Here is a 21,534-nt window from a genome sequence, read left to right as displayed (position 1 = left end):
GGGACTTTCATGAGTTAAATGGATCTAGATATAATAAAAATACCTTACCCTCAGTTTCATGTTACTCAGATGGCAGGAATAAGTGCCAAAGTTTTGACAGATCTTAAATTAAAACAAACAAACAAACAGACAAACAAAACAAACAAAAACAATCAAACAAAATCCCTAAGCTCTTTAGTCAGCTTCAGTTTCTCCCAACCTTGCAGTAATGTGAGTTTTCCTTATGTGGTTGGGGGGGAAAATGAATAGTTACCATGGAAATTGCCACAAACCTTTTTATTTCAGCCTCCTCCAAGCTACAGAGCACGTTTATGAAGACACACATGGAATCCACTCGTCATTAAAGCTAGCGATGAGAACTTGGGCAGCAATATAACTATGATGTTTTCCCAAGTTTTACAGCGTATTTCACAATAATTTGCTCTGCTCTCGTTCTCATTACAAAGGCAATATTAGAATGATAATGACCTACATGCTCTGTCATACTATACTACTCTGACCTTTTCAGTATGCTGCCTTTTGAAAGCTTGACAAGGCCACCTCTTCTGCACACGTTAACATGGCAGAAAACTGAGACCAGGGAAGGGGAAGGAAGGAGAAGTGGATGACAGCAATAGACACTCTGCCAAATTCTTTTAAGCTTTAAATAACCTTTCTCTAACTCATCTTTTTCTTTTTTTTTTTTTTTATTTAAACAGATTTCCTGTCTTTCCTCCAGCACTTTGTGTCCCTGGAATTGCACTGGTCATCCAGTGCAATGACTTATCCGCAGTAGCTGCATTGCAAAGCAAGAGGTCTACACCCCCGCTCTGCTGTTTGGATATCGGTTTGGCCCTCTGAATTATGCATCAGCTCAGGAACAAAGTCAGAATTTGTTCCCAGATGACCAGACGTCTCTTTTCTCAGCATGTACAACTTTTTTTTTTTTTTTTTTTTTTAAATGTGTATTGTAGGCACTAGGCCTGTCCCTTTAGGCACACGCAGCGTTTAATTTTGTAGGATGGGAAATTTTCTTCAGCTGCACTCCCTGCTGCAAATTCCCCCAGGAATGATCAGGAGAGCGAAGGAAGCTCTGCGTCGCAGGGCCGGTGCACAACCTGCTGCACAAGCATGGAGTCACAGGGGGACACGCTCTCATCGAGTGCGTTCCTCCCACTCCCTCATTTGCTGGAGCATAGAGTCAGACAAAGGTCCAAAAGAGAGCCATTGCCAACACTCCTTCCCCTTGTGTACCTTTTCTTAGTGGTACAAGGCCATATCATTCCTTGAAATTAGTGCAGAAAAGGGCAGGAGCCTCTTAAACCATCGGAAACCTTGTGATGGAGGGAACAGTTGCAGGGATGCTAAGGTACGCACAGTGGACGGGGCTCCTCGTGTCCTCGGCCAGTCACTCTCCATCGCAGCCTTTTGATGTGCAGCGCCGGAAGCAACCCGAGGAGCAACAAGGCTGGCACTAATCTCCGGTTTTAGTGATTCAAAGGGAGCCCTCAGCCTCCTTTTGCTTATCAGCATTCAGCCTGACCTCCCTCAGACACCCCCCGATACTGCAGTGCTCCCTACCTTCCTACAGCTGAGATGGGGACTGAGAGACTTTCAGCCTTTAATATCTCTCTCTCACATCTGTCCTCTCCGATATTACTTGCAGGTGTGCTGAGAAGACCCACACACACTTAAGACACTTTTTTTTCCCCCCCTTTCTCTGAAATAGGCTGCCCCTTACATTAGATCTGCAACATTCCGCTCCTCCATTACACCGCTTCAATAAGAACCGGGGCTTCCACCGCTTTCCTGTGGGATCCTATCCCACTGCTAGGCATGTGCTTTGCAAAATACCCTAATATGGGGACGGAAGAGTTAATGATCTCTGAGCCTACTGCTTGAGGATTATTTAGCACACCAGGTGCCTGCTGCACTCTCACTGGCGAGAAGAGCATGGGAACAGAGATGAATCATGGCTGCAGCTGCATGAGAGAGGGCTCTGGAAGCTGGTGAGGGAGCTGGTGAGACAATCGCGATCTCCCTGGGACCCTCTTCTCCTGTTTACACAAATACAGAGCACGTGCCTAGCAAACCCGAGTGGAACCCCCGCCATCCCAGCATCCACCTTCCGACCACACAGACTAATATCGCTCAGCACCAAGGTCTTATCTTCCTGGGGAACGTCACGATCCTCGCAGTCTAACGGTCCTCAGATACGTGCAGATTCTTATCCCCATCTTTTACACGTTGCTTGTAAAGCCGCTCTGCTCCAGTACGAAGACTTTCTGTGGCTGTAGGGCAGTATAACATTTCGCTATGGCTTTCAGTTCCTCTAATCGTCACAAAAGGGTAAATCCCTCCATCCACCTAAAGGCTCCTATTGCTCATCTTCACACTCCTCTTCTCCAAGTGCACCTTTCTCTTCCTTCAGGCTCATTTGTTTTTGTTGATTTTTTTTCCTAAACAAAAACACAAGGACTTAATTTGATACAATAAATAAATAACTCCTTTTTGAATTTTCATTTTACACAAGAGTGCAAAAACAGAGGACAACCCTGTCATGCTTAGGAATGCAGGGGAGAGCCTCACACGGCACCAGGGAGAGTAACTAGAATAGCAAAAGGCATGGCGATGGCAAGAAGTCTTTCTTAGGTACTGACCTCAGGCACAAGGAGGTCAAGAGAGAAATGAGCCATCCCAGAACTGTCCTGGGGCAGTGAGACTTCATATCTTTTAACTAGGATACGTTAATTCAGAGTCAGCGAAAAGCTATCCTCAGATCCAATCCGGTATGGTTTTATTTGTGTAATTCATAATGTAGATGGCAAATAAATCGGTAGGGTTTCGGTCAACTTGTCAAAGAAAATATATTTTTGTTAAAGAAAGCATTAAAGGGCAACTGATATGGAAAACACATCGTACCGCTCACAAGGAGGGAAGTTTTTGACCCATCTGTATCAGAGAAATCCATAGTGATAACCCCTCTCTCTCTATGAAAAGGTTGTTCTGAATGAGACAAATATGTTTTCTCTGGTACACCACCTCCCTTGTCCCACAGAAGCTAAGTATGTTACATACAGCGAAGTCAGTACACATCTCCCTCGCAGCAAACGGTCTCGTAAAAGGGCATCCCTACCTACAACTCCCTTACCCTGGAGGTAATAAAAGGGATTTCACGTCAGTGCACCAGGTACGTGGGAGGGAAACTATAACACTTCACCTCCTCTCTTTTCTGTTCCTTCCCAGACTTATGAAACCAACCAACAAAAAATAATAATAAAAAATAAAAATTAAAAAAAAAAAAAAGCACTTACGCCATTCCAGAGACTGAAAGAGCAGAAAAGAAGATAGCAGTGTGATGGCACAAGTCCCCTGGCACTGCCAGTCCTTGCAAAGGACTATACGTACTCTTCCCAAGTGCTGCTGAATGACATTTGTAGACACCTTTCTCTTCCATATTTGGTACTCCAGAAAAGTGTTGCTGCCTCCCCACTAGCCCCGCAACGGGTGCTGCTGTATCATCAGTTGGTTTCCCCATTCAGCAGAAATGAGGTCCTCCCCACAGCCTGCTGGTCCAGCTGCTGCAGGGAATGGGGTAAGCATTCGTGGTACATCCTAAAATGATCCCTAAGTGACTCCTACTACCACATATCCCATATCCAGCTACTTTGCCTTTGCTGTTCTCTGCTTCATGAGTTTCTTTTCACTTTCCTCAGTGTTTACTGTACTTTGAATAGTTATGTGGCTACTATCCATAGGAGAACCATGGGAACTGGCAGGCAATGAATGACTGGCATGCAAAAGGGGTTTTTTTGGTTCTTTTTTCCCCCCCTTCTTCTTCTACTTCTCCTTCTTGAAAACAACCTTGGCGAGCCATCACATGAAAAAATCTATTCTTCGCCAGCTCCTGCCCAGTGCCAGTGTCAGGCTATTTAAAGCTCTCTGAGAAGTGGTTTGGGGGAAGGTAGCATCAAAACAGCATATTGAGCTGCATCTTTTCCCTCCGTATCAAAAAAGACAGGAGACGCCGAGCTCTCTTTTCTACCCAGACTTGACTTAAGTTAAATATCCGAGCCCCTGACATAAATGTGCACTGTAGGAATCCATAATAAGGTACCGCAGTTAAAACTAGCAACTGCATTTTCGATGCGAGAGCATAATCCTCATTGTTACTGGGGAGCCTGGATCTTGCCACAACAGAGGTTTTTTTGTTATATTACATGCCTACCAACCAAGTCCTTTTCTTTTATAGCTCCCTATGGTAGGGAAAGGAGAAAGAGTGGATTTAAGTTTCCAGGGAGCTGTCGGCCTTTGTAATAAGGTACATGGCTCACTGCTAGTTCACAAAGGGGGTTAGCACTAGAACCGCGGTGAACTATTCATCCTGCCAGCGAGCTCAGGTGAACACGGCACTTGGAGCCAAACGGGAACGCTCAGTCCCATTCACCCGGTAGCTATATAATGTACCACAAGCTGAAAACTGTTCACTGAGCCAGCAGGAAATTCAGACGTTTAGCAAGCGCTGGAACCAGAGCTGCTGTGATGGATGGTAATATCCAGACCCCGGGAACTGTGTAGCGATGCCGGGCCGGGCGCAGGGCCGGCGGGCTGCCACGGCAAGGGAGCGCATCACTTTCGAGATCAGTGAGCAAGGCTGGGAGTCACGGGAGAACGGGCTGAGGTGTCCCTCCTCTCCTCCTCCCTGGGAAACTGCAAGCAAGAAGAGATGAATTTGATTTATTTCCCATTGTCAGCTACGGAGAAAGGAGCAAAACCAAGAGGAGAATACACAAACAAAACAAAAGACTTAACTCTAGGAGGAAAAATGCCTATTCCCAGGAGAGAAGTGTGATACTCCCCAGCTTGCCCACTATCAGCACTCTGAGACCCACTCCCAGCTGCTCCACATTCTTCGGTTTCATCACTCAAATCTGAATTACAGGAGAGCGTTAACGCTGGCCATGCTGCTCCTGCTGCTCTTCTGGTGCTGCCCGTCAAAGCGATGCTCAGCCATCACCAGAGTGATGCAACCTTGAGAGGTCAGCGCCTACCGCGGCAGCAGCAGACAGAGAGGCACGGACACCCGGCAGGGCTACTGACAGAAGTCCAAAACCCGGGGATCCCAGAGCACACGAAACAAAATTTAATTTCTTGCAAGGTGAAATTGTGTCCAAAATTGGACAAATAGGAAGTTTTAGCATTTTTCCCCCCTTCAGCCCTCGGGTGCGGGTAGAGAGCAGACCCATCGGTAGCCCTCTGATCCACCCCAGGAGCCCCGAAGGAACAGGGAGGAGAATTTGGCCAGTCCACTGCAGCCCATTAAAACCTTTCATGTTGAGGTTCCCCTGGTCACTCTTGACACCTCTGCTTCATTTGACAGCTCTGAGTGGATCATTAAAAATATAAAGGCTTATACATAGTAGTAGTTTACAGGAAATATAGCACCCTGCCCTGTATTTCTATAACATTTGTCATTTGATGAAATTAAATAACTTGTTAGTTGGGGAAACTGAAGCACAGTTACATTAAGAGGCTTACAAAAGAAAAAGGACAACTCACTGGATATCCATAGAGGCAATTTGGTAGGAGGTGGTGATGTTCCCAGTTTCCACTCAAATGCACTCTACCCCAACCACACACTGCCCAAAGCCACCGCGTTGCTCAGTAGTATTAAAGCGGGCATGAGCTCTCTGCAGGAGCAAGTACTGTTCATACAAGCACAGCAAGGTGCCAAAGCTCCGCCTGAACTTTCTCCCCACCTGCTGATCTTAAGGCTTTCCCCCAGGACTGCGGAAAGCATCCTCCTAGCTTCAGCATCACCTCTTCGGTGACTCGGCATGGCCACCTCCATCTTCCCAGAGATCCCATGCCCGCTGAGAGGGGCGGCGATCACCCCGGCTGCCGCTGCCTCTCATTGCCACTTGACCTTCCTGCCTCTTTGCTATCGCGGTTGTCCATCCGCTGCCAGCTCACACGCAGCACCTAATGAAAAGGGTAGAGCAAGAAAATCAGACAGTGACCCAGAGCTGGCAGGGAGCAGGGGAGAAATGGTTCCGATTCGAGCTCCGAGCCTTGGCTGTGGAGTGGGATTTACATAATAATTAACTCTGGTATTCTTGGACAACTCACTTTCTGTGTAACAACTGCAGATGATTCCCCCGTACACCCTTAAAAATCTGTCTAGCTAACGAATCCAAAAATCAAACACCTGTGTGTCAGCACGAACAGCTGTAGACTTGCCACTGCTCCTCTATCTGCAGAAGATGCCACATGCCAGTTGCTTTACTTAGAGCGTGTGGGGAGGCCAATCCATTAGAGAGAGAGAACAGCATAATTAAGAAGCAACATGCTTTCTTGTTCCTGCTGCCCTAACTTTTTTTATTCCCCCCCCCCACTTACTTTGTTTAAACAACTCCATCAACTTTATTATGCTGATCTTCAGGCTTGCAGGGCTAGTGAACTCGGGAAGCGGGGTCTGTTTTCCCAAGTTCTCACAGCACTCATCAGCTGGAGCGTTAGGGTAGGGAAGCTTCCAGTTGAACTGCATTTTTGTCTTTTTTTTTCATTCCCCCTTTTTTTTTTTTTCCCCCCTTCCCTGAGAAATATCCTCAATAAGAAAGATCTTCTTGGAATAAATAATGGGAGATGCAAAGAGTGCAGAATCTAAACACACGCATTCCTCACACTCTATGACGGCAACAAATGATTACATCCACCCCGAAACATCCACAGACAGTCTTGTTTGTTTTCATCGAATTCCAGATATCAGTTGCAATCAGTCTATATATATTTCTTTCTCTCTCTTGCGTGTGTATGTCTGTGTTCCTTTTATATACGGAACAAAAGAAACATTTTGCTAAACTGAGCTTTATCTTCAAAACCTGTGCTCTATGTGGTGCACACTGCGTATAAAAATGCAAGCTAAAAAAGGTGATTTTAAAATCAAGCTAAATGTCTCGGGGTCCATAATGCGGATTTATCTTCATATAAATAATTTGCAGTAGTATTCCTAATTTGGCAAGCAAAGAGTGCAGCATAGCTTCACGAGCCATAGTACCTTTGTGCTCTTAATCCTCCAGGGGCTACCTATACTTGTCTTTCTGTACATTGGATCGCTGCTAGCGGAGGTCTGAAAAGCATCTCCAGCAATCTTTAATTCATGTGATTAAAAATTCAAAAGAAGCCCTTGTACCAGCTGTTAAACTATGTTAGTAAGCTGTAATTCAGAGTTCAAATCCCAGCAAATTGAAGGTTAGGTTAACAGGATCATTCAGTGGAACTGCATTACATCGTAGCAACTAGAACAGTTGGTGGACTGTTTTATACATGCTCATTTGCAGAAGATAAACTAAGGGTGAGCAAACTCATAGCACTGCAAACCTTGCCTTGGATTTATTTTCCCCCTCTCTTTCTGTGGCATGATTTTTTTTAGAGCCTGGCAGATGAAACCAACTGCGGGTTTTGTTTAATCTTTGCACAGATAGAAGCAGAATAAAATCAGCATGAAGTGTTTTGTTTAAGATTATCTGGAATCTGAGAAATGTGTTTTTCATCTCTGAGACTAATTAGTTTAAATATAACAAAGGTGAAATGAGTTTGATGGTCTTAAGTCTACTGTTCATTCTCCTTCAGTAAATAGAGAGAAAATAGATGAGAAAAGAAATCCACCTTATTTAGCACAGTTTGATATGATTATTCTTTGCTCAGGCTGGTCCCAAGATAAACTTCCAGGAAGTCTGGAAGAATCAACTTTAAGTGCAAGTAAGGCTAAAAGTATTATGTACGATTACAATTATTATTTATTATTAGCACTACAATAGTCATTAGTCTTCAGCTCAGAGTGAAACGCTATTGTGGAAAGCGCCACGTATAAAAGTGACAGTATTTGTTCTACAGCGCTTACAGCCTCTGCAGCTTTACAGAGCTTGCAGGGAGAAGGTGAGAAACAGGATGTAATATCATCTTTAGTTTGCAGATGGGAATTATGGCACAAAGTGTCTTTCCCAAAACCACACAGGAAGCACGCAGAGCTAGAAGCTGAATCTTGATCTCCTGAAGGCTTTAACCAAAATACCATCCTTCCTGTCTATTGAAAGGCTCCCACTTATTATATAATAGGCTGTAAAGCAGACCTTTAACGAGCCCAGACTCCAAAACTAGATGTGGTCCTATGACTACGGTACCCACAAAAAAAATTTAGCCCATTTAAAATATCCTGATAAAGTCTTCACGCTTGTGTTTCTGGTGACTTTGATACAGTAGGTTTTGTGCAATAGAGGGAAACTCTGAAAAAGGAAAACAAGCTGGTGGGAAAGGCTAGGAAGGATTGATAGCTTGCTCAAGATGGCAACAGGGATAGGGGAAATGGCCTGTTGGTGTTACTGGTGAGGTAATATTGGGGAATGACACTTCCCAATAAAAGCAGTTTGGAAAACTCTCTCTTTCAAATTCAGAAGAAAAGATGCCAAATGATAAAAAGTGCTGAGGATGAGTGTGTCAAGGATTCCGGTAGGGGAAAACTTGAGCTGAAGAAAAGGGTGAAGAGAAGCTTAGTAGAAGAAAGGAGAGGAGTTTCAGGGCTACAACCCTCCTGCCAAAGCACAGGAGTTTTTGCATAAGTAACAAAGGAATACAAATTAAAAGAGGACTTTGGAATTTTGCCTCCTTGCTGGTGGTAAGATGCCAACTAGTGAAAGCCCCAACATACTTTGCGTGCTGTCCTCACAGCGATGTACTCACGGGTTTGAAGACAGAAGACATCTATTTACACATCTTTTGGCCATGATGCCTGCAAACTACTTTCATCGAGTAGTTCCTTCTCGTTTCCCACCTGAGACAGCACTTCTCCTGAAATAACTAAAAGTCCTAGCCATTCTTCCCAATTAAGGTTTTCAAATAAACTTAAAAAAAAAAAAAAAAATTTGTGATCAGCACATGTTTGCTTGTATGTGAATGATGTGTGGTTGGTTCCTACCATTAAAACCCTCAATTGACAAATCACTCCCACTGTGGGTCAGATGTCATGTCTATACGCATGGCACTCCCAAAACACTCTTAATGATACATCAAATACGGTGTTTAAAAATAACTTTGTCTAACCAAGGACTGAGTAAAACTTGTGAAGGACTTGGCCTCATAATTTAGAGTCATCATCATCAACAAGCTTTCACTTGGATAGCACCTTTCATTCAAAGATCTCAGAACACTTAATTTAATTAAGCCTTTCAACAATGCCATAATGCAGCCAAATGTTATAATAACTGCTTGTAGAGGTTTGAATCTGAGACAAAGAGAGGTTAAATGAGTCTCCCAAGGTCCCAGAATGAATTAATAACATCGCCAAGAAAAGGCTGCAAAGCCAGACCTGTAGCCCGCTCCCTCACTGCAAGACACGTTCCTTCCCTCCTCTCCCACGCCGACACACGGACACGGGTGGGTTTTTGTGCCCACCAGGCTGTGCTGGGGATGCCGCTGGACCTCTCTCAGCTTCCCAGAGAGGCTGGGAGCAGCCTGTGGGAAAAACAAGCAGCAATTTCTCAGCAGGGTTAGCTGCACCCTGTAAAGGAAGGTGGTAATGGGAACGTCCTCCCCCCGCTCCAAAATAAGATGAGAAAAGGTCTCATGGTGCTTTCTTCCACACCACCACTTCCTCTGGGTTACCTTGGGAAGTGGGATTGTTTGCTGTTTTCCCATGGCTAAGATCTGCGAGATATTTTACAGTGCATTAGTGGTCTATGTTATAATCCGTGTCATCCAAACGGCTAATGCTGGGAGAGCACACAGTCACCTTAGCCCCGTGTGGGGAATTGCTTCAGCCCGGCGGGAGGAACATCTTGTCCTCGTACCGGCACAATACGCTGTGCTCTGACTTTTTCTAGGAGGTACCTCGCATTCAAATACTGATTCGTCCTGATTCCCTTAGCCTGGGAGATCTGAGGAGCATACAGGCTGCAGTGGTATGGCTCCAGGCCATACAGCACACACTAAGCATTACCATATGTCACAGAGGCAGCTAGGCAAAATCTTCCCTGAAATGTGAAGAGGAGCGCTGGATACACACGAAACTTCGCTAGTTTAAGACCAAACAGCAAAGGTTTTGTAAAACAAAACTGGTTTACTGCTGAGCATCAGCAGCTGCTTTCAAATTTATAAATACATTTACTTTCTACAGATCATAAATGAGAAGCAATTGATTTCCTAGCCGGATGCCAAGACCCGAAATGGGGATTTTTTTTTTTCCCCCAGGCGTTGCTGCAGGGTTTCAAGCACCGTGACCCGCAGGTGGAGCGACCGCTGGAACACCGGGGTCTGCGACTCTCACCCCACTGCCGAAGGAAGGCTGGATCTCATTGATGTGAATTGCCCCGGGCTCTGCGGGAAGGATTTGGTCTTTATTACACCCAGGATTTCCCTGGCATGCAGAGGCTCCAAGCTTAAATATTTGGCCCTTTTGTTCTGGGGACTGGCACAAGGGAGGATGGGCTGAGACTGACTGCAGGAGATGCATCATGTGCAGGGCACGTGGGGTCTCGTCAGAAAGGCCACATCGCATATTTTTCCAACTCTATAATCTCATGAACACAAATATTTAACGTCCATCCCAGCCCCAGATTTATAAAAGGCCATCTGTTAACTGCTTTCACTGGTTCCCAATTAAGCTATCTCCACGGCAGGATTGATGCCACTCACGACTGACATGATACCTTCAATTTGAGGATAAGATAGTTATTTGGACTAATTTCCTTATGGAAAAGCCCTGTGTAATTGAACAGTGTTGAAAACAAGTGGGACTGGGCAGAATTACAAACAGGGTCTGCACTGCTGACGGTACCCATTTCACAAGTACCATCTAACTAAAGCACAAGCTCCGGGAATCATATGATGCTTAAAACATCGACTTTTGCTTTTAAAAACCAGCCCCTGGTCCTTATTATCGAGAAGTTCAAAATGTGAGGTTTAAGGCTGAAAAATAAAGACAAAGAACAATTCCAATTGTATTTTTTAAAATCTAATTACTTTTAGCGTGATTTTGGAATGTTGGGAACTGAACGCAGCAGTGTAAATTACACACAAATTCCTACAAAATGGAAATTATGTGGGTTTAACCTACCTTGTAGTGGCTTAAACTTATCTATATTAATTAAGCACATTAAAATAATATGTGACTGTTAATACATAAAACAACATTAAAATATAATAACTATTTTCTCTTAAAGGTTAAATGGGCTCGATTCTTTGCATGTGCAAATGAGTATCATTGTCTTGCATTAATTGCCATCATCTTACTTGCCCACGTTTCTTGAAAATGCAAGTCTGGGCATTTTTAGCATGCAAAATTAGCTTTAAGCTCCTTGCCATGAAAGACCTTGGTCACGACACGACCCAGGCAGGTAGAGCAGATCCTACAGAAGGACCTTCAGTACTACACACTGCCTGCCTCAGCTCACGGGCTCGATGGAAGGCTCCGAGCTCTGCAGATATTTTTCTCCAGCAGTTGTTCAAAGTCTTTACAGCACATAATGAAACTTGCGTTTTAAATTTATTTTAATGAGCTGAAATCCACAGTCCTAATTGGTGTACACATAGCATGTTTTTAGTTACGAGATAAACAATTTACTCCAGTATCAAGGAAACATCGGTTAAGATTTTATTAGACTCCCAAATACGTATGATCAACCCACCCCTCTGTTTGTTGCAACAGCTATGGTAAAATAAACTCCCAGCGCATACTGCGGTGACCAAGCCGAGCTCTTTGTCTCAGCGTGTGGAAATGCGCCCTGCTCCCACCCACCGCCCACCGGCCCCACCGCCTCCGCCGGCGCTTCGCACCCAGCCGCCGCGCGGAGCTTGGCGAAAATACTGTCTGTGCTCCTACAGGTGTTACATTTTTTGCTCCCCCAGTGACCAGTAACAGTGCTATTGGACTAAAATAATATATCTAAAAACAATGTGCTGGCATCGCTGAGAACATACATATAAGGCCACTGAGGTCCACACAGCAAGGATTGCACAATAACCCATTAAAATAAACATTTGCAACCACAGATAGCTGGACTGAAATCCCTGCTCTGATACAAATAACATCTGGACAACTTTTGTATGCATCTTCCAGCATAAAACACCCTTGAGAAAAAATAGAAGGCAAGCTAAAAGACAAAGGACTACTAAAGATTTTATTATGCTATGGGTGTGGTGCCATAAATTTGAGGGGATTCAGGCAAGAGTTGCCAAGCTTGAATTTAAACAGCATGTTGTTTTTAAAAGTTGTAACATTAGTGACGAACAAGTCAGTGTTCTTACATAATTAATCCAGTGTGAAATAGAGTGACTGGAAGACATCCAGTGGTTTAAAAATAACTCAATCATTTATAAGATCCACAGTACTATAGGATTTAACATTAAGGCACAGGAAGTGAAGGCATCTTGGTACGGAGCATGCTGTTTTAATTCCACAAAAGCTTTACGAATTCAGCTTAACCGAGCTCACTGTACAGCCCCGCGCCATGCAAAGCGAGGGAGGTTCCTCTCGAGTGGATCCCAGGTTTAATGAGCGGGGTTTTGTGACCGTGATTATTTTTTTTTTTTCCCTCTCCACCACGTACAGTTGTCTCTAGCTGGAGATGTCATTAAAGAGACAAAAATGGGAGTGCTTTTTTCAAAATGGTAATACTTAACTGGAAAGACTGGGAGAAAGACAAAGATATGCGGGGAAGCTAATGAGCGTCTTCAGAAGACATATAATCATGGTAGGAATTTGAATGGACTTTAACATCCAGTGTTATTCGTTAGTGGTGTTTCCAGCTGGCAACAAGCACAAGTAAGTGCAAACTGGAGACACAGCGTGAGTGGGGCTCAACGTAATGATAAAGAAAAACAGCCAAGCAAAACCCTCGTTCACTGTGCTGACCTGAAGTCGCCACTTACATTTGTAAACCAAGGGCCCGATTCGGCAAGTTATTCTGACTCACATCTCCAGCAAAGCTGCCTGTAAAAGTAAGACATAGTTATAATTACTGTTCCTGCAAGCTGGAAGCAAGCAACAGGCATAAACGTATTTGAGCCCTCCCCTTATGTGTTCAAAACTGGGGGGGAAGGTCCAGGCAAAGCTGTCTCTGGCTATACTTTTTTCCAGTTCCCAAGTGAAACCGGTGTGCCTTACAGCACTTAATTTCGGTGCAAGCTCCCGGGCTGCCTCCAGCTGTCCTGCCTGCGCTCAGCTCTCACCCAGGCACCCGCCAGTGCTGCGGGATGAGCTGCTCTTGCAAGGTGGATGTCTGGGGCAGGGTTTGGTGAATTGGAAAACTCTACAAATCTAATTCAGAAGGCAAATTGGCACGCACAGCATTACATCCATGCCAAAGACACGGGATGTCTCCTTTGCAGCATGTATCACCCTTTCGCCCAGCCCCGCTTGGAGAAGTGTTCGACACCATGTGCTCACTCTGAAATCACAGGAGGCACCAAAGACTTGTTGGGATCAGGTCCCGAGTGAATTTCCACATCTGAAGCGTCACAGGCCTGCCCAAACGCCCCAGTCTGCACAAGGATATCATGTTTCTCGCGGCACAGAAATTGATGGGGGTCCAGAAGAAGCTAAACCCTTTATTTGAAACCAGTCTCCAGAAAATTGCTGGTTCGGATGAAGTGAGATCCAAATTTGAGCCACTTCTAACAAGTGATTGTACTGAGCCAGATTTCAGGTCCATCTCCTCTGTTCGTGTCTCGTTACAGTGAACGGAGGACCCGTATCACCTACAGCCGCCAGCCCAGCATGACCACCACGTCATGCTGGATACAGGCACTTCCAGGTCTAGCTGGACATCTCACTGTCATTTCATCACTCATTGCATCATCCCACTCTGTGAAAGCCCACCAGCCTGAGAACTGGCTTTGCCCCAAAGAATGTGCAAATTCCTGATAAAGGGAAATAAGGAATAAAGCGAATAGATAGGTGATTCTTCTTTAGCCGTGCGTTTCCTCTTCGCCTGGCTTGACATACAGGATGAGAGCAAATACATCAAAATTGTAATCTTGAATGATCAAAATAAATCACATACAATTGATTTTGTCTAATGTAAAACTAACTGAATACATTTCTGGAAACAGTACTTATGAATTAATAATAGTGATTAAGATGAATTAAACACACAGACTAAATTCTGCCCTACAACATGCTGACTTCCATGGAAACTGCGCGTGCATTTAGGGTCTGAGTCTAGCAAGTTAATTCTGAATTATTTTTATCTATCATCTATTGAATCAAAATAGTATGTTAAAAAGAATTTATGTGGCTAAATAACATGCTACACTTACCAATGTTTATTAAGCTTTGAATATTATTTTCTCAAATTAACAGTATATTTGTTTAACAATGCAAAAAGTGGCTTTGTAAAAGCCATTACTGCTGGACTGCAGCAAGCCTTAACTAAACAAAGGTGCGAGAAGTATGACTCAAACCAGTCTTTTTATTTCAGTGGATAAGGACAAATTCCAAGAATCATTAACCCTACCTCCCATTTTCCGCTTGTTCCCATTCACAGATAATGAGAAATCCAAACCACAAATTCCCCCTCCACTCTGATAGTATTATATCCCAAGTTTGACCCAGCAACATTATGACAAATTTTTCCCTTGAAAAATTCACTTATATTTTTGTTATATATTTCTCTTTCTATAAACCTGTCCTTTTCATAAATATATATATATTTATATGTACACACATATTTTTACACGTGTAAGATGTATTTTATTTCTATGGGCATATACATATGTGTTTTCTCGTAAGTATTTGTCTATTTGTCTCTATAACAGATTAAGTCTTTATGACAAACTCATGCTTGGACTAGAAACTGCCTGAAATTTAGAGTAAGGGAAAGGAAAAACTGGAATGCACCATGTGGCATTTCCTATGATGATTTACGGAGGTACATTTAAGAAAGAGAAAAGATTGATTCAAGCAAGTTCAAACCCATTAGGTAGATAAACGGTGTTTAAGATTGGGCATAAGAACGGAAAGAAGGAATAACTATGGATGTAGAAGCAAATACAAAATGAGCTGCGTTTCTATACGGGTTTCTTAAAGGTAGCATGTGTCAGGTTAACCTTTCTTTTTGCCTGGTATCAGTTCAGATTAATTCAGACAAGAACATCTGCAAAGAAGGACTTGTAGGTGAGCAGAGAAGAGGAGAGCCTGTATTATCAGAGGAGATTAAAGTAGCTAGGCACGTTCAGCCCAATAAAATGAAGGTTGAGATGCAATTTCTGTCTATAAATAAACCAATGGGGTTAAAAGAAGAGGGGAGAAGATTTGCTATTAACACAAGTATGAATGGATATCATCTGGCAGTTAATGAGCTTTGGGAGAAGCTTGATGAAGGGACCTGACAGTGCGAGCTCTCCAGCAGCCGTCCCGTGAAGGCACGCGGATGGGGGAAGGAAGAAAACTACAGCCCCAGAGGCTGTTTACGACAGAGCTTGATCAATTCACATATGGGATTATGAGATGTGGGCGTGAAACCCAGCACTCAGAGGGTCCCTACCAGTCCCATGTTGCTAACATAAAATAAAATATTTTTTTAAAAGTACAAATCTGTAAATTTTTAACACTTAGGAAAAAAAAACAAAGCAAGAAAGTTTACCGAGAGTGATGAAATCAAAATTTTCCCATCAAAATATTCCCCCCCAAACATTTTCATTGCTATAAAATATTTTTTCAGTAGAAAACTCTCTCTTGCATTTGTTTCTGGCAGCTCAAGGCAGAAGCAGGCAGGACGTCTGGAAGGGACTTAGACATTTATGCCTCACTGCCACTGGTTGACCTCCTCTGGAGAACCCAGGGCATGCTTGGGTTAGTCTTCATGTTTCTGGTGATTAACCAGCTCTTGGTCTCACCTCTTGCTAAATCCTAATGACACACGAGACGGTGTCTCTCTGCTAGACATTAACAGGAAAATGCGCTGTTTTCTCATCCATAGGCGCCTGCCAAAAGGGAGGTCCCAGTCCTCCTTCTTGCCACAGACTGGACGAGGACAGGGTCTGGCTCATGGCAAGGACGTTCGGGGCAGGCACTGGACTAGTTTCTTGGAGACACCGATGGCTCTTCTACGTGTGATCTGAAACAACGGGTTGGGCAAATATCTGCTGCTACATACTCATAGTTGATCTTACCTTAGGCCAGCTGGGTGCACCAGATGCTCTAATTAGTAGACCATATCAGAACTTTTCTGTTGAAATTGTTTTTCTAATAGAAAATATCCTTTCCAGGAAAAGGCTGTTCGGAAAACAGGAGTTGGTTTGAAGAGTTTTCTTTCTGTGTTGTTAAAACACAGCTTTCTGGTTAATTGGTTAAAAAGTTTTAATCAATTTCATTTTTATCAGCAACTTGAAAAATCATTGTGAATTCCTAAAAATATATTTTTGGAAACCCTTTAGCATGAAACATGTTGTGGTTTTAAATTTTCATCCAAGAGTTGGATTAATTTATTTTCTAAAAACAGAAAATATGTAATGGGAAGGGATTTCCACTTTCTAGCCAGCCATGGCATTTAGTGGTATTATTATAATTAGTTATTTTCATTCCTTTTATGTAGAACCATTCATAAATACCCTAAATTGTAGCAAGAACTACACACAAGTTAGTTTTTACAGAATAGGGCAATCAAAAGCAGAATCCTATTTTTTAAAAGAAAAAAAATATAAAATGAAAACTTTGTTTTGTTATCAGAACTTGTATGCAACTACAATTACTTGACAGGCCAGAACATATTAAAAGTAAAGCTTTATAGTGAAATAACCAACCTGAAAATTATTAAATGCATTTAAATGTTCCCAGCATTTGGAAGTTGCTATCAGGTAGCATAAAGCAAGTGATACGCTCAAAACTTGGCCCTTGCTCTTCAAGACACTGAAGGCTCTCCAGTACAATCACGAGATGGATACAAGCTGTATCTGACACAAGAGCTCGCTGCTAATTGGCAGAGGCCAATGACAAATTAGAGAGAAACATCTGACATCCTGATAAAATAATCTTCAGTTTTCAAGACTCTGATTTTGATTACTCCTCGGAAACATATAAGGAGAAAAGAATTTACAATAGCCGTGACCTGATCCTTGCAAATAAACAGCAAAAAGGAACTGTTTGGAAATTAAATTCTTAAGACTAACCTGGAATTCAGATGCCATGGTTTGAAATTCCTATGTCAACAAGTAAAAAAAAATCCAGGAGAAAGTTCCCAAATGCAAAAGGCATGACATCTTCAGAATGAGAAGCGTCTGAAGGAAGGTGGCAACGGCTGGGGTTCAACAAAGCCACACGGCCTACACGTAAGTTGTGGTTATCTCGGTTGTTTAATCCAAGTACCTGCCATGGGAGTCAGTGATAACCCAGGTGTTGATACTGCCCCTGTATCCCACTCAGCAGAACATCTGTCCTACTGTGGTTTAATAGACAGTATATGAAGCTAAACATACTAGTTATAGAACTGCATAGCCTGATAGCTGGCATGAACATACATATCTATATTTATAATTTAAGTTTCTGTGATTCTGTGAGTCCATAGGGTAGATGGACTTTGACAAAATATGTGTGTTTTAAACTGAAAGAACAGCATTAAAGGGTTTGCTTAAGCTTGTAAAGGCAGGCTTTCTTTCCCATTACCTGTGTTGTTCTTATCAGAGAAAACTTCCCCTTCCCCTCCTTTGCCAAAATTTCTAGGCCACAAACGTTGTCTGCAGCATAATGAAATCCATCTGCTATCACCTGATGCACAGCGGCTCAGTTGGCAACCTATGTCTTGCATTAACATAAAGATGAAATATTTCTTTTCTTGATCAAAGCAGCGTACATCTACTGTATCCCTGAATTAACATGATTAATATGACTTAGAGGATGGACACTCCAGTGTTGACACTGGTTTTGGTGCATAAATTATTCACTGGACCTAGTACGTACCAGGAACTGGTGCTACCAGGGTTGGTGCACAGCAAAGAGGAATTTGAGAAGTCTGTAGAAGACCAAACAGCTTTAGAGGACCAGACAAGTTTCTGGAGTCATGGGTGAAGGGGAAAAGTAAAAATAATGATAGTCCCCAGGATACAGAGGAAAGATTTTTGTCAGATACTACATTGCCCCTGAGATTTGCAGCGGGAAGACATGCTACATGATTCGAGCTGTAGCATCCCCATACACATTTTAAAAGTTCTGCCCCTAACCTTTGTTGAAAACTGAATGAAGGAAAAAGATTCAGTCCAATCGTTTACAGATCATTAATGGGAAAAGAGATTATTTGCCTTTAGAGAAGATACCAACTGAAAAATGATGACATTATGCTCTCTTTAAAGGGATGCTGCGGCTTTTATAGATGCTCTTGGTACAATTCATTTCTGTGAACTGCACATAAGAAGGTTTTACTGCTGTCATTACAGATAAGTGCTATGGCTGGGCTGGGAACCACCCGCCTTGGTGCCACAGCATCTTTTGGGTTGCATCCCCTAAATGCCGCTGAAGAACAGCTGAAGTTAAGCTGAAAGTTTGGTGGCAGGAAGGAATGATAGGATTGCTTCTGCCTGGCTGAAGGTGAAAATCTGAGAGCTCCGGGCACTGAAGGTACACAAAGGGAGATGAACTTGACTTGTGAATTGGGCCCTGGGGCTTGCAGATCAATCCAGCCACTGCGACTGCATCAAACATTTGAACAATGTGGCAGACCTACTTCTTGTGCCTGTGCAATCCAACGCTCTGTTTCGCTGAAATAATGCAAACATCCTGTGTTTGTGTATTACCTAACTCCAAGCTATAAAATTATGTATTTGGCCCATATTTAAAAACTGCCCAGGAGAGCCATGCTACTCTTTCTAAAAGTGATAACATTTTTTTAAAACATAATTGCATTATTATCCTTTAACTTACTCATATTTAATAATCAGAATAGGTTTTTTTCACCTCCAACACTTACATTTTTGACACCCTCAGTTTTCACTAATACTAAAGTCTAGACTAGCTCAACACAGCTGAGATGAAATATTTCATGCGATATCAGCTTTTTGGCAGCCGTTGGATTTGTGTACCCATCAAAACTGCATCTTCTGAGAAGAGAAAGAATTAAGAAAAAGTCATTTACCCAGTTAATTCTGTAACTATCGATTTCAGTGTAAACCCCTTCCTCTTTATAAGATTAATTTTGTTCTTCCCATGCCCCACAGAAAAAGCTTGTGCCCAGAGAAAAGCTGCTATGAAAGGGATACAAATGAATCTACTTAGATAATTGTAATTCCAGTCAGACACTGGCACCATGTAGTTCATGTTTTATCATAAGGGACCAATTTCTAAGATTTAGCCATCAGTCTAAAGAGTGCAACACAGAATTTCGCCCCCAATACTGCAAAGAAGGCAGAGTTGACTCTAGTCAAGGAGAGTGTACCTGGGACTTTACCCAAGACCTTCGAATAGGTGGGAGTTTCTGCACTGTGAGAATAACAGCATCTGCGTCAGCCTCACGGTGCTAGTGTTCAACATATATTTATCTATAAAATGAGGACCTCTCGCCCTTTTGGTCCATCAGCAGTGGGTCTGGAGGGCTAACCAAGACTGCGGCCATGCAATCCTGAACGCTGCATTACAAATACCTGCCCTATATTTGAGAAGTAACATCAAATAAAAACCTCACCAGTTTCATGTATTTTGTGGTGGAATCACAGCAGAAGGATTTCCCCCTCCTCTTTTTTCTAATCAAAGACTGATTAATTAATTCTCATTATCTCCATCTCTGTCACAAAGATAGCATGGTGACACTGTCAGAAAGCCGTTGTAATTTGCCTCAGGCACGGCTGTAATTTGGTGGTGGTTGAAGTGATGGCTTGCTATTTTAGTAGGTCTCATCACCCCCATGCCCACAGAAAAATGCTCACAGACAAGAGCTGTGTACACCAGTAGGATGGAAATAGGTGGTAAAACCAGTACAAGCCTCACTCTGTGCAACCTTCAAATGAGCAGAGCGCAAGAGAATAAATCACGGCCTCAGATACTTCCACAATAGCACCAAAGGCAGCTTCAGAACAAGTCAGGACAGAAACCAGCCTGAAAAACAAAAAAGCCCTTTTCCACAGCAAAATGTATTCAGGGAAAACTTCTATGCAGCAGCTGTTATCGTGGCAGAGGGAAGAGTGAATAAAAACCTCTCCCCTAGCAGACTTGCAGAGCAGCAGCCCGCTAAAAGTGACCACATCAGGAAACAGTCCTCACCACAGCTTCACCAGGGTGAGCTGAGACACCACCATGAATGTGGGAGACCAGTAGGACCGATCGTTACTGGCAGTGCGCAGTACAAACGGAAAGCATCCATAGACAATTGAAACCACATTGCATGAATCCCCCTCAAATCACAAGGTTAATGCAGATCCAGCTTTCAACTCAGTGAGCTACATAAACCAGACGAGGTGCAGCGAACAATGGCTCATGCGGGTGTCCCAGTTTCCACCAACAATGTTAGCCACATTGGTGGTGACTCAATTTGTTTCCATCATATGCTCTTTAGAGTCACCTCTGGCAGCTTTAATTTTCATGCTCCTTTTCCAAATGAACATTATCCAACTGCAGCAAGATGAGGTGGCACCCAGCAAAAAGCATACGAAGCTCCGTTTTCAGACCATACCTAATGATTCCAGGTTTGAGGGTTGCTCCTCTTCCTCTTGACCCTTCTGGCTTAGTTTCAGAGTTCAGCTCGTAGCATGGTATCTTCCTGTACCGCTGTTCGGTAAAGCAAAAGGAGTCAGCAACAGCTATATATAACATTTTAAAAAAATTGGTTAAAAATGGATATTTATCCTACGTATACATGTACCTGCCCTATACAGAGAGCTGTAGTACATCATCTTTAGTGCAGAAGCAGCAAAGTACTCAGAAGAAATAACATAAATATACATCTGACCCCAGTGAAAAGATCTTCTTTCTCAGTGTAACATACTGTAACTTGAAGTTTGCTCTCCTAGCATTATTTGTTTAATAGAAATATTTTCTGTACCACCTGGTTCTGGCAGAAAGTCAGAATTTGCATTTATATGAGGTAGTTTATCAAATATAACATACAGAAGTCTGTTAAATACACATTGCATTTTGTTTGTGAGAAAATCTGTTTGTATTTAATGTAGTTTTTAAATTAACCTTAATGAAAGCTTCTGAAAATTGTTGTTCTAAGCATTTGAAATATGCAACAAGAACTAGTGGAAGACATAAACATGTTTTCCATTATATGTTATCAGATAGTCCAAAATTACTACAAAAAAAAATGTGGGACTATGTTAAATTAGAAAGATAAGCAAGCATTTAGTTAAAAGGCAAAGGTCTTTAGAAGAGTAAAGCATCTGACAGTTAACCCCAACATCTTACGATCTCCTACGAAGAGTAGTACAGCACTCGCAGAATACAGTGGGCTGTTTTAACCACATCCATGGCTAAGATGAAAAACAAGGCGTGTTTCACAGAAATCCCGTGGTGGATGTTTGTTCAGTCCAGTATTTAGAGAGCTGTTGTATACCCACGGCCATTTTTTAAGATCTTAC

General features: G+C 42.8%; 1 long non-coding RNA gene across 1 annotated transcript; it reads right to left on the bottom strand.

Annotated features, from left to right (window-relative positions):
* Positions 1 to 261: 261 nt before the first annotated feature.
* Positions 262 to 3,581, bottom strand: LOC143161696 (uncharacterized). The gene is made up of 2 exons (XR_012995575.1): positions 3,294 to 3,581; positions 262 to 2,438 (listed from the first exon to the last, which is right to left on the bottom strand). It is a non-coding gene; the product is annotated as an uncharacterized LOC143161696 (long non-coding RNA).
* Positions 3,582 to 21,534: the final 17,953 nt, after the last annotated feature.

This window comes from Aptenodytes patagonicus, chromosome 6 (genome assembly GCF_965638725.1).
Source record: "Aptenodytes patagonicus chromosome 6, bAptPat1.pri.cur, whole genome shotgun sequence".
Classification (NCBI taxonomy): Eukaryota; Metazoa; Chordata; class Aves; order Sphenisciformes; family Spheniscidae; genus Aptenodytes; species Aptenodytes patagonicus.
The sequence above is the reverse complement of the archived record's forward strand: the minus strand, read 5'-3'. Positions and strand labels throughout refer to the sequence as shown.